Below are 14907 nucleotides of genomic sequence, written 5' to 3'. Positions count from 1 at the left end.
TGCAGGCTGAGGCAGGTAAACAAACAGAGCCCTCAGACCACGGATTGCAGTGTTTATAAAGTGGGTCAATGGCACCAAGAGTCTGAGAGTTAAAAATACCAGTGGAACTGGTTCTTCTGTCAATGGAATAACAGTTAGGAGCATCATTGCCTAAAATGTTCCCCTTCAATAGAAGAAAGAGAACTTATGTTGTTCCAAATACTGTCACAGGTATAGCAACATTAACTTAATCATCAGTAATGTATACATTTACATCTTTTTCCTTGCCTCAAGGACAAGGAAAATGGGATGGGCTAGTTTGCAAGCTGTGTCCTCTGTGTATTATTGGATTAGTCAGGATTCTTTCAACTCAAACTGGATTAAGCAAGGACATGGGAATTTATTGATTTATGCAACTGAAAATTGTACCTTCAGGCATAGCTGGATCCAGGCATTCAAATGACATCATCAGAACTTGTCCTCATTCTTTCCATCTCTCTTTTATCAGGCAAACTCATGATTTCTAGATGGATTCAGGCTTAGTCTCTATCCTCTTGGAAACTTGGAAGAAAGAAGCTCACCTCTTTCACAACAACTCAAACCAGCACCCCAGATTTGAGCCTTAATAGCTGGACTTGGATCACATATGTGAATCTGGAACAATTACTGTGACATGGGGGATCCGGTAGCCTACCCCTGAACTATCACCGAGGCCACAGAGAGTCCATGCTCTCATTGGCCAGGCTTGGTCAGGTCCCCACCCTCGATGCAGGTAGGAATGTAGTCAGATCCTTAGAAAAAGAAGAGAGAGCTGTTCAAAGTAAATATGGATCCTGGGATAAAAACAAGGGAGAGTAAATCCTAGGCAGGAAAAAGAATAAATTTCTGCTTTAGTATATAATTATCCACCACTAATCTTCACAAATGGTCAGTTTTGAACATTTATAGTTAAGTTGATTAGCTGGGCCAATGTTTCCCAACCTTTGGAATGCCTTGGTTCATGAAGAAAATTATAATGTCTGTAGGCAACTTGGGGATAAATGGGAAGGGTTTGGAGATTCCAGCAGAGGCTGCTCTAGGATTAATTGGCCAGGAGTTCCGACATCCTAATGCCTGAGGGGAGCAATAACTTGTACTGGAGTCAACCCTTGGGCAGCTCTGGATTGGAGCATAATACCTGTGCTTAAGACCCAACATGGACATTTAATAAAAAAAATTTTTTTAATGCAATCCAGTTCAAAGTTTATCATCACCTGTAACTTAATGCATTCTTCTTCTCATCACACCCTACTTTGCCTCCACAAGTAATCATTTATTGAGTAATTACTTATTGAGCTTGTCTTGTGTGCCAGTGCTTAGAATATTGTTTTGGGCATTTGAAATATATCAGTGATTACAGCAATGATACCAGCCCTGGTGGAGTTTCTTTCGAGTGAATGTGGACACACGGAGTCAGACAACAAACAATACATATGGTACATCAGTAATTGATGAAGCGTCCTAGAAGGTGATAAGTGTTATGGAAAAAAGAAAAGAAAAGAAAAAGTAGAGAAAGGGAAAGTGGCTATTTCAAGTAGAATTTAAGAAATTCTTTTTTGCCTCTAGTAGCTTGGGAGCTACTTCTTGTCTATGAATCTTTGGGAGACTTTAAGAAATGGATCGCTTATTTTACAATAGATTTCAATGCCAATCTTTTGTACTGAAAGCTTTGAGCCTGGCTGTACAGTGCAAGGTGATTAAGGCTTTTACACAGGAGAAGCACAGCTAGTTAATGAAGAATGCCAACATATTCCTAAAAATTTAAACCTGGACACTGGAGTCCACTCCCTTGTGCTACAGAAGTGGATCCCCAGAATGAGTGGTAGCATCAGGCTCTCCTCTGACTCTGGGTCTTGTGTGAAAGGACACAAATCTCATTTAGGGACTGCATGGTTAGCTACTGCTGCATAACTAATATTTCAAATGTTAGTGGCTTAAAACAACGTTTATTATTTCAAAGTTTCTGTGGGTTAGGAAACCAGGCAGCTGGTTTTAAATTTAGCTGATGTTAGAAAGAAACCTGTACCTGAAAGAGAATGAACACTCATCTGATTGTGGAGAAGAAAAGAATGGGCGTACAACTAAAATGTGGTGGTTGGCACGCCAAGTGACAGAAAGCAGCAGCATTTATTCCCTAAGCCTAGCACACAGGTCCCTCCCCTATTTCTCTGTTGTTTGGATACTACAGAGGTTACAGCCTATCTGAGTAATCTACTTAGTTCAAATCTCTCACCAAAAGCTCCCACTTTTGATTATACTTTACATCCCAGTGACCCTGGTCATTACTTATTTAAACTTGTTTTTACCCATATAAAGATCTAACACCAATTCTAGGCTTACGTCAGAGGCCCTCTCCTTCCCCTGCCTGTGAGATGGGTCTGAGAGATTTTGCAGCCCTCTGTTTAGTAAGTTTTGTTTCTCCCATTCTGTGCCATGTTGTGTGAGAGCTCAATTTAATTCTATTCATACACTGAGGGGTTTCAGGGTTTCCCACAGTCTGCCATCAGGGTGCTGACTGGGTTTCCCACAAGGGTGTCACTGAGATGCAGCTGGGACAGGATCCACTCACTTCCAAGCTTGTTCAGTAGTTGCTGGCAGGATTCAGTCCCCACAGGCTCTTGGACTAAGCATCTCAGTTCTTGGTTGGCTTTTGGCTGGAGGCTGCCCTCAGTGCCTTGCCATTTGGGCCTGTCCAACAAGGCAGCTTGATTCATCAAAGCCAACAAGAAAGAGAGAATGTGCTAGCAAGTCAGAAGTCACAGTCCTTTGTAACATAATCACAGAAACAAATTGCTAGGTCCAGTCCATACTCGGGGGAAGGATTACAGAAGGATTTGAGTACCAGGAGATGGGAATCCTTGTGGACCCTCTTGAAAGTCACAAGGACCCTGACCTCTGCATTAAGGATTTCTCTGTGTTGTAGTTCTTTGGTCCCTCACACTCAGTTTTCCACTCAGAGTCAACACATCTAACCCTCATCACCTTACTTCTTTTTTTCTGAACTCCTCTAGGCCCAGGATACTCTTTGACTCCCCTCTCTCCCTTACGCTCTTCCAGGTTTCGCTTCACTCATTTAAGTTCCTATGACAAGGGTCCCATCACCCTCCTAGCCACATCTCATCTAAGCCCACATGGTAAAACAACATTCCACTTAAAATCACCCAGGCCCAACCATACTCCAACCCTCCAAACCTATCAGTTATTTGGGAAAGGGAAGTGTACCACAGGGAATTTGGAACAGGAAGCATTTATTGTATAAAGAAGTGAGGCCCTGGAAGGAAGGATCAGTGGAAAGCGTTGGTGGTTGCTGCCACTGAGGAATTTGCTGAGAAAGGGCAGTCCCTCATGAGTCTCAGATAAAGAGAAGAAGGGTGGATGACTCGAAATTAAAGAAAATTCTAACAGCCCTGCATTGCAAGCAAGAAGATGCAATTGAGCTTTCCTGAGATCAAAACAAGGCAATTACACAATTAACTCAGACACAGAATTTCCAGATGGTGCTGTGATCTGCATTCCATTCCATTCACAATGGGATATACAAAAAGACTGCAGAGCGTTATGTCTGTGGTTGAATGCCAACTGTAATACTATTCTGAATTCGTCCAAATGAAAAGTTAGATGCGCAAACTCAAATCCCTCTGCCCTCCTCTTTAGGCCATTGGACATGTTCTTTTACACCGTTTCTTTACAACTCCTCTTTCTATTTGGCATCCAACCCTTGTGACTGGTTTGAAACGATGCCTGCTAAACATTTGAGTCACTTACACCTTTCTTTCTTCCTTCCTTCCTTCCTTTGTTCTTTCCTTGCCTCCTTCCTTCCTTCCTTCTTTCCTCCTTCCCTCCCTCCACTCCTGCCTCCCTCCCTCTCTCCCTCTTTTCCTTCCTTTCTCTTCTCTTCTATGATGCCATCCCTCTTGTAACCTTGAATGGCCTTTGTAAAATCAACTGACTTTTCAAACACAGTTTTAAAAACTCATCAGAAGGACAGGTGGTGGCTACAATGCACTCGCCACAGCCCTGAGTGCCGCTGGCTCTACTTAATCCTTTCGAGGCTGAAGTTCTGAGCACTGTGCTGCCTTCACCACAAGATTAGTAACATGTCTGGCCTTGGCAGGCGGGATGCCATTGAAATGTCCTATTTCTGTTCTTCTTGGGGTACCCACATTTCCTGCAAACAATTTCCTCTTTTATCCTTACAGCTGACTTGGAAAAAAAAAAAAAAAACCTTTCATTTCTCCTTGAAGTCTTAATGCTGTGGATAACATCTCCTCTGGCTATTCCTTTGAAAGAAATTTGCTTTCATTTCTTTAATTATGTGTTTGTATGCACATTTTTCTCTCCTTGGAGAACAGTCATGAAATACAGATAAGCAAAAAGAAGATGGCCAGATTACAAGCCACCTAATAATCTCACCATTTGGGGCCATCTGGTGGGTTCAGATAATGCTTAGAATCAATGCCTATCCCCTTGCTTTGACTGTAAATCTCTACCTGACTGATAGGTAAATCTCTACCTGACTGACCCCTGCCTACCTCTCTGACTGCATCTCCTCCTTGATCACTCACTCCTACCACACCGAGAATTCATCCTCGCACACACCAAGAGCTCAGCCTTCACAGCGCTTTTGCACACGCTGTTCCCTTTAACTGGAATCTCTTTTCCCAGAGGGCTGCATACCTGATACCCGCTGGTGCCTTCTGATGATGGATTCAGCTCACCCATCAAAGACCACAGAAGCCTTCTGTGACCCATCCCAAGTCATTCTAGAGCAGAGCAGAGTTTCTCTGCCTCAGCACTATTAACATCTGGGGCCAGATAACTCTATAGTAGGGACCGTTCTGTGCACTGTAGGATGTTTAGCAGTATCCCTGGCTTCTACCCACTGGATGCCAGTAGTACCCTCTCCCGAGTTGTGTCAACCAAACATGTCTCCACACATTGCCAAAAGACCCCTGGGAGGCAACACCCCAAATTGAGACCTACTATCCTAGAGAAATAATGAGGAGCTTCGTGTGGAGTATTAATCCTGACTCTGACACTTATGATTAAATGTGTGGTTTTGGGACAAGCAACATCCCTGTGTCTCAGTTTTCTCATTTATAAAATGATAATAATTCCAAAGGATGTGTTAATACATTTAATATGAATTAATTCAGTTAGCTTAATATGAGATGATTTTAAAGGTAAAATGAGATAATAACATCAAGCCCTTGGAGCAGAGTAGGCATGCAATGAGCATCAGCTATGAGAATACTTTCTCATTACCTTGATGTGTTCCTGTGTATGAGTTTATTAGACTGTAAGTTCCACAAGGCGTGTGGGTAAGATAGCATGGCACATAGTAGATGCTCAAAAACTATATGAAGGGCTGAGAATCTGTCCCATGAATATAAAAGTCCACTGTCCATTATGTTCAAACCATACCTCCAGCGCAGGTGGCACATAGCCCCCAGCACATAGTAGGTGTTCAAGAAAGATGTGTCTAATGAATGAAGAGAAGATTTATTGTAAACTCTGGGTTGGACAGATACATATTTCCTCAATTTGCTTTTTGTTATTGATATTTCTTCCTATCATCCCTTTCTTTTCTCCCACAGACTTTTAAGGAAATAAGAAAACAGATTTGGTCCCTTTTCCTTCTCTAATGATACTCCTACATCCACGGGACCTTTAAGATTCTTGCTCAACTTGAATGACCAAGTCCTTGTTTGAGCTTTCTCCTCATTTGCCAGGGCTGCTATGACAAGCACCACAGACTGGTTGGCTTAAACAACAGGAATTCATTTGTGTGGTTTGTTGGCTAGAACTTCAAGATCAGCATTTTGCAAGACCCTGCTTTCTCCCCGAGTTTGTAGTGAACTGGCGATGCCTTGCCCGCCATCCTCTGTCACTTGGAGATCGACACCTGTGTCCACATTTCCTCTATTTATTAATAGTCCAGTCATATTGGATTAAGGCCCATCCTGATTCAATTTGACCTCTTCCAAATAGGATCTCTGAAGATCATATTTACAAATGAGTCCACCTCACAGGACCAGGAGTTGGGACTTGAACATGTCTTTGTGGGGGATGTGATTCTACCTACCCCAACCTCCCTCTCAGGGCTACTCTCCTCCCCTCTCAGGCCATGTCCCAGGGCAGTGGCCATCTCAGAGCCAAAGGCAAGAGGCTCACAGGTGAGTCAGTGGCCATGCCATCCTACCTGGGGCTGCACTCACTGTCACCCAGTGATGCTTAAAGGATATTCGGGCCCCAGTGTCACAATGGTTACCACTCAAAAAACACCAAGTACCTGTTTGGCAATCATCTCAACCATCAACCACTCGGTGAAGGAAGGTCCCAGAGGGCTATTCACACTTGTTTGTGAAGCCCACAGATCTGTACTGCAGTCTAGTCTGCCATCTCACAGGTGTGCCTCTCTGAAGCCTCTCTGTCATGTGAGGAGGCAGAGCTGGCTATTTCTAATGTAAAGTGGTGGCAAACAGGTTCTAAGAGCTTTGTTTGCAGTAACTCATGTAAGCCTCAAAACACCCTACAACGTGGTTGATGATTACTAGTACCCTCATTTTATAGATAAAGAAACTTGCCCAAGATTTAGGATTACCAACTGGTCCCAATGTGCCCAGGACTTTTCCTGGTTTCCACATTGTGGAAAATCGCTCAGTACCAGGCAAACCAGTATGGCTGGTCTTTCTACTGAGGTTACCCAGTTTATAAGTAGCAGAGCTGGGATCTGAACCCTGGCAGCAAAGCTTCAGAATCCACTCTTTAAACTGCTATGAAAATTGGCTCTGGAGATACTGTGAGTCTATGAGGATGCCAACCAAGGAAAAAATCAATCATTCAATCAATGAAATTCAGGGAGTACTCTGAAATTAGTCATACTTCCATAATAACAAATGCAGGTGGGGCGTATACCCCAAACCATAGGGATTATACCGTAAATAATATCAATATTCCCCTTTTGTCTAATATGATCCAGTTTATTGTCTCAACCCCATCTTGTCATTGGCCATAAAGACCTAATCACTCAATTTATGATCTTAATTTAGAAGATATCTCTGTTTTTAAAATGATGAATCAATTATTTCACATGTTAATAGTAAGTAAACATGGGGTGCACAGGTGGTTCAGTGGTAGAATGCTTGCCTTTCAAGCAGGAGACCTGGGTTCAATTCCTGGACCATGCTCCCCCCCCCCCCAAAAAAAATAGTAAGTGGACATGTAAGATGCATGTCGTTAATAGTTTCCCCATCACTTTGCATGCCTAGTAAAGAATAAGGGAAACTGTTCCTTAAGTACTTCCTCCAATCAATAAGATTCCTATCGCTAATGATTCTGGCTTAAAATAATTAAAAATGAACTTGAAGGTTGGTTTTTGGATTGAATTCAAATCTGTCTTTAGAGAAAAAGAAAACCCCTAAGATCAATTGTTATTTGTCTTTTGTTCAGCCTGCATTAAGTTCTTCATAAATATGTAGATACATCCCTTGGCCTAAGTGCTTTTTCTTAAAGTAAGAATGGCAACCTTGCCTCTCTCTGACCTCAGAAGTCTTAGCTAAAGTCTACTAAGGAGGCTTGGACTGATTGGCACTCTTTGGCCAAGTGCTTTTACTATATCTGATTCTCGAACAGCCTTATGGTTTGAAGAAATGGAGGACATATGTCTCACTCAATTTTGTATGCTACTGTGCTTGGACCTTGCCTTGAATGTCATAGGGTATTCTTGATGTTTGAGACAATAAGAAACTAGGAGACTAGAGAGGAATCACCTGCTTAGGACTTAACTTTAGGGCAGATTACTATGCACAATAATCATCTGGGGATTTCATTAAAGTTGAAAATGCTCATGTCCCACCTTGAGATGCTGATTTGGTAGATCTGAGGTGGGTCCAAGCCTTTTCATTTTCAACAATCACCCCCGATGATTCTGATGAGCCTTGCAGTTACGCTGTGAGAAACCGAGAAACCCTGCCTTCAGATACCATCTAAGGTTTGTCTCACATGTGCTTCCTTAAAATGTGTTATTTAAGAAAAAAAAAAATCTAAAATTTTAAGTGTTTCCCACATTTTCTCTCTTTGGTGTATGCTTTCTCTAATTTCCTTTGGAATTGGCTTTCACACCAATTATGTATATTGAGTAATTAGGATCACTTTTTTAAAAAAAGAGTTTTGATAAATCTGAAAGAATACTGTTAGCTCCAAAGTACACAGTTTGGAAGACCATCTTTCTATGCCAATGCTGAGGTCATTTTTGAGAATATTTTTGTAAGCTGTCTTGTTTTTATTTGTTTATTTTTTTGCATGGGCAGGCAGCAGGAATTGAACCCCGGTCTCTAGCATGGCAGGTGAAAATTCTGCCACTGAGCCACCATCACATTGCCTTGTAAGCTGTCTTTTGGCACTGTCTTAAGTTCACTGGGCACATTTCTTTGAGTAGGTTTCAGTGGTGGTGAATCTTCACTTCCGGGGGTGGGTGCAAGTTTAAGAAATAGCTCAAAGTTATGCAGAGCTGAGTTTGGTGGGAAAGGTGGATGATAAACTGAGAAATACACTTTGCTCCAACAGAAAATGGCTATACAACAACAAGGCAGTTTTTTCTTTCATAATCTATAAATTGGCTCTGGAAGGCACTTCTCGAAGGGAAATTCAGGAATTGCTTTGAGCAATTGGCAGCATCATGGGAAAAGGTGTGTACAACCTTCCAGGGTGAGAACTTTGAAGGGAATAATCTTTTGGAGACAGTTACTTTTTTAAAAAAAATCAAAATATTTCATTATTTTTAACTCACTTTAAACATCCTGAAAAATAATAAAGAGACAATGGTGGTGGTGGGTAAAAACTTTTTCTTAGTGCAAAAGATTACATGTTTGTGTAAGTCCCCTGAGAAATATAGAGCTGCACATTCCAATAGAACTTCTTGACATGATAGAAATGTTCCATAATTTGTCCTGTGGAACTATGGAAGCCACTCACCATGTGTGGCTATTGAACACTTGAAATGTGGCCAGTGCAACTGAGGAACTAGAGTTTTAATTTAACTTCTTTTTAGCAGTCATTGAGTAGAATGGTGTATATATACATAATATACATATTACATATATATTTGTCACTTAGGTCAAATTGGCTGGCTGATGGTATTGTTCGAGACTTCTGTTTTTGCTGATTTTTTTGTCTAGATATTCTATCAATTGAAAATATTTTATACTTGATCAATTGTCTATTTCTCCTTTCTATTGGGTCAGTTTTTGCTTAATATAATTGGGGCTGTCTTGTTAAATACATATACATTTACCCTTGTTTCATCTTCCTCATATGTTGATCATTTTTATTTTTATGAAATGTTCCCCTTTCTCTCTAATAATATATCTTATCTTAGAGTCTATTTTTTCTGATATTAATATAGCCACTCCAGCAGTCTTATGGTTACTCTTCGCATGGTACATCTTTTCCTGAACTTTTGTTTTCAACCTTCCATCTTTGTGCTTTAGAATCTAAGGTGTATATTGTGTAGATAATTTATTTAATTCTAATTAATTTAAATATAAATAGCCACATGTGGCTAGTGGCTGCAATATTGGACAGTGCAGCTTTAGAGACACTATTTTGAACTAGGCCTTAATTTCAAACACACTAAAGCTCTCAAGAATAAATTTGTTCTTTGTTAGATTGAGAATTTAAAATTTCCTGTCTTCCCATGAAGACAGTGATCTTTGGCTAGTTTTAACCATCTTCTATAATAGCTCTTCTGATTTTTTAATGTAATTTTTTAATTGGTTCTAATACCTTTATTATATTTTGCTTCCTTCCATTTTCCTCCTAAAGTTTGAAGAGTTTTTTTGATCTTCTGTTCATTTGGAAAGTCGAAAATTTCTATGAAAAATATGCTTTCAAGGTTTTTTTTAAATTAAGACACCAATTTTGTCTTTCTCTTCTCTATTTCTCCTCTCCCTTTTTCTTTCTCTTTAATTCAACTCCTTTTCTGAGAAGACCTGTGAATGTCCTTTCCACCCTAGTATCTCTATCTTATACTTCAAATGGTACTTTCATTTTACAAGAGAAGAGAAGATGAAATAATTCAAGTTAAACTGAAATCTAAAAAAAAAACTTGTGCTATCATAGTTTTCTGGAGAAAAAAATACTGAGTATCTGTCATCTTTAAGTCATAATGTAAATTATAGTCTACAACAGAGTCACTCTGTGTTAAATACTTAAGACATTTTTTGGACAAATCAATTGGAAAGACTATCTACTGCATTTTAGAAAATCATTTAGACCAGAGGTCCTCAAACTTTCATTTGCACAGGAAATACCTGGGCATCTTGTCAATGTGCAGATGCTGGCCTGGGATATCTCACAAGTTCCCAGGTAATGCTGATGCTGCCGGTCCATAGGGTATGCTTTGAAAAGAAAAGATAGACAGACTATTTGTACACAGAGTCAATGAGTAGGTTCCTAGGTTTAGATGCGTTTGCTGCTAATATGCTAACAATCTCAAATGGAAGGTACTGCATTTTTTTATTTGCATCTTTATTTCATTTTGAGCTCTGCACAAATCTAGAAGCACAATATTTTGAATTATGCTCTCTGTAGGGCATCTGTTATCATTACGAGCCAGTTGTTCCTTTTGTATTTCTACTACGTTATCTTGGTTCACTTGTTTACTCTTAATCTTCACTGTAGAGGTATCAGTGTTCTAAGTACAGTCTGAGAATAGGAGCGCTCACACTGGGAAGGTCTGCATTAAAAATACATAATTGGACAAAGATGAGCTTAAGACATTGTTTTAGTTTGCTAAAGCTACCAGAAATATACCAGAAATGGAATGGCTTTTAAAAAGGGAATTTATTAAGCCACAGGTTTACAGCAATAAGGTCATAACAATGTCCAAACTAAAGTATCCAGAGAAAGACTCCTTGACTCAAGAAAGGGCTGCTGATGTTCAGGGTTTTTGTCAGCTGGTTTCTGATTTCAAAGTACTTTCCTGGGGGCATTTTCCTTCTGCATCTCCCAAGGTCTCTGGCTGTGTGGGCTCTCAAGCTTTTTCCAGGTCCTCTTAAAGGTCTGCAGTAAGCAACCCCACCGTGAATAGGGAGAGACACATCTCCAGGAAACCACCTAATCGGAAGGTCCCGCCCCAATTGGGTGGGTCACATCTCCATGGAAATGACTTTAATTAAAGAGATCCTACCCGACAATACTGAATTGGGATTAAAGAGCATGACTTTTCTGGGGTACACAGCAGTTTCAAGCCAGCACAGATATCTTTTGATTTTATTTGTAAAATACCGAAAGACACTATGAAGGGACAATTACAGTAACATATAATATGGATGATGAGAGGGAAATATGGACATGAAACCTGTAGTAGTTTAAGTAACCACAGTAGTCCTATAAAAAATGGATATTTCTTAAAACAATCAAGAATTTAGAGCAGTGGTATGCTGGTAAATGTTTAACAACTGGCTCTGGAGAAGTAAGGGAGGGCTCTGATTTGTAGCAACTGACAATTTCCATAATGCAAATATCTCAAGCTACTAACACCTTTGACAACTGGCTTGTAAAATTCCTGAAAATTTAATAGTGGACTTCTGTGAGCCAGCTCAAGCACATGTCTGACTTGACATTACAACTATGAAAGAACACATATCTCAATAGCAGAACTGTATGCATCGATACTGTTGTGTGGACAGGGTCCTCAGCCTTTTTAAGTGACCAACAACTCTAGTTGGGTTTTTTTTTTAAATTTATTTATTAATGTAAAAAAATTTAACAAATGAACTAAAACATCAACATATATAATCAGTAATTCACAATATCATCACTTAGTTGCATATTCATCATTTCTTAGAACATTTGCATCAATTCAGAAAAAGAAATAAAAAGACAACAGAAAAAGAAATAAAACAAAAACAGAAAAAAAAGATTATACATACCATACCCCTTACCCCTCGCTTTCATTAGCATTTCATACTAAATTTGTTTTAACATTTGTTTCCCCTATTATTTATTTTTATTCCACATGTTCTACTTGTCTATTGACAAGGTAGATAAAAGGAGCATCAGACACAAGGTTTTCACAATCACACAGTCACACTGTGAAAGCTATATCATTATACAATCATCATCAAGAAACGTGGCTACTGGAACACAGCTCCACATTTTCAGGCAGTTCCCTCCAGCCTCTCCGTTACAACCTGAATAACAAGGTGATATCTACTTAATGCGTAAGAATAACCTCCAGGATTCTGATTGGGTTTTGTGATTGTAAAAAATAAAAAATGGGGAAAGGGGACAAGCGTGCTGCTCCTATTGGTTATGGTATTGTGGGCGAGAAGAGGAAAATAGGTCAGCTTACACAGACATCAAATGCCACTGCTGTTGTCCATTTACCTGGAGATAAATTGTCATGTGAGAATTTGAGATCCACTGAGGATCGCAGTCTTCTGATGGGGCAAGGGGTAGCCATTACAGAAAATTCTAGAGCTGGAAAGATCCTGAAGGTTTATGTGTCAGGCCCTCCATTTTACTGATGAAAAAAATATAGGGTCTGGAAGTTGTAGTAGTTTGCTTGCCCAAGTTTTCACAGCCAGCATGTGCCAGAGCTGGAAACCATTCATTAAGGAAAAAAAAAAAAAAGAAGTTTCCTTGCCCATTACCATATAGGCACAGCCTAAATACAAACCAATAAAACAAACAAATAAAAAAACAACGTAAATGTTTCTATAAGGCAAAACTGTCAATTCAGGGCTTTTTACCATTTTACCATGCTACAACAATTTTTCTTGTTTTCTTTCCTTCTTTTTACCTTTTTCCCACTAAATTAAGTATATTTCATACTACCCTCAAGGATCTCACTCCACTAGGGGAAAGACACATAAACAATAAATATAACAGGTGTGAGGTGCAGTGGCAGCATCCACCACACACTGTGTAGCTTAGCAATTGGCACTCTCAGGCGCTGGAGTTGGACACAGCTGGATTTGCATCCTGGCTTTTCCGAGGAGTGCATGGAAGTCACCTCAACCCTCACTCCCAATATCTTCTTCAGATCCAGGACTGCCTTTGTGCAAGATTTGGGGGCGTTTTGATGCTAATTATCCCTTTTGTTCTAAGAAAAAAGAAGGGACATAACTTGAAAAATATAAAACTGCATATAGCTATGAAATAAAATCTAAGCATTCTATTATGATTTTTTTTTTTTGCTGTTTTGAAGACAACATGCTTGCAGGATTGGGCATCATGTTTTCTCTGTGACTTAGCAAATAGATATGAAATAACTACCTGTGAAACTTCCACCTAGGCTAAGAAATAGAACGTTGCCGGCTCCCCAGAAATCCTATATCTCTTCTTCATTGGAACCCCATCCTCTTCCCAAAAGTCATCATGACCCTGACTTTTTTATGATCATCATTTCCTTACTTATACTTTTGCCTGGGTTTGAGCTTTATATAAATGGAATCAAATGATGTGTATTATTTTTTCTTGCTCTTTTCGTTCAACATTGTTTGTAGGATTCATTCACGTTGGTTCCTGTGTGTATTTCCCATATGTAGCAGCAGCTCACTCATCTTCAGTCCTGTACAGTAGTCACAATATGGCCCAGGCTATGGAGGCTGGAGCTGCGCCCAACTTGGTCCTGCGTAGGAAGATGTCTCATTTCAACTCAGGCCCAGCATCGTGTGGTGAAAACAACCTCAGAACCACACAATTCCCTGATTTTGTAGGAAATGGAGATGATTGTTTAGCTAAAATCTACCTTAAAAAGAGGAGGTGCAATGGTGGCGCAGTGGCAGAATTCTTGCCTGCCATGCCGGAGACCTGGGTTCGATTCCCGGAGCCTGCACATGCTCCCCGATATATATATATGCATGTATATACCTTAAGAAAGCATCCGCATTCTGCACACATTTGACACACATTCAACATGTGCTCTGAGTACCTATTAAATGCCCAGACCCATCCCTGCTCCCAAGAGCCTGCAGCCTAGCAGGGGAGATGGACAAGGAAATGACTAAAAATCAGGGATTGAGTATAGGCTGTGATGGAGCTTACACATAAAGAGATAAAGCTATAAAATAAAAACTCTCTGCTATTTCACATTAAATGTCTAAGACCCTCAATTTAAGGCATTCTCCACCCATCTGGATACATGGGTACCTGCTATGTTATTTTTAATATATTTCTGTATGTTTGAAATAAATACTAATTGAAAATGGTTTTAGTAACTTCTATATCCTCTTATGAGAATGACAGAATCCCAATGCCAAATTGCAATCCCCAAATGTGGTTTTCCTAAAAATTTTCTCGCACACATTTTCTCTTGTCTTGAAAACAACTGGGTTTTTCTTTGTGCTTCATACCTCAGTTTCTCCTCAGTTGTTTCCAGCAGTGACCCTGATCTTCTACATGCTTCTTCCCGGTTCCCACGTCAGTCACATGCTGGTGGGTCTTCTTTGGAGAGCATCCTCCTCCTGTCACCATCAGACCACTTGCAGAGCTTCAGAGCTTCCCGGTAGCCTCCCTAGTTTAGGATTAGGGCAAAAAGACACCAGGAGCGCAGGCCGCCACCAGGGGGCGATGTGGATGCCGGCTGGACTGCTCAGTCTTGGTTTCGCCATTATTCTGGGGCTGAGGACTGCAGAACAGATTTAAGCTGCAAAATCCATGATGAATTTTTCTTCATCTAAGAAACAATGCTTACACTTTCTACAATGGACCACTACCGTTTAATATATAGGCCAAAAGAATAAACGAAGTCCCACAATTTCCCCATTGGGTTGTGTGAGTTATTGTATCCAAACCAACATTTCTCATTGACTTTCCTTTCCTTTTTTTTTAATCTTCTTGGCGCTCAGAGGCGTAACAGTCTGTAATAACTCTATAAAA

The sequence above is a fragment of the Tamandua tetradactyla genome, chromosome 2 (genome assembly GCF_023851605.1).
Source record: "Tamandua tetradactyla isolate mTamTet1 chromosome 2, mTamTet1.pri, whole genome shotgun sequence".
Lineage (NCBI taxonomy): Eukaryota > Metazoa > Chordata > Mammalia > Pilosa > Myrmecophagidae > Tamandua > Tamandua tetradactyla.
This window is presented reverse-complemented; position numbering follows the sequence as displayed.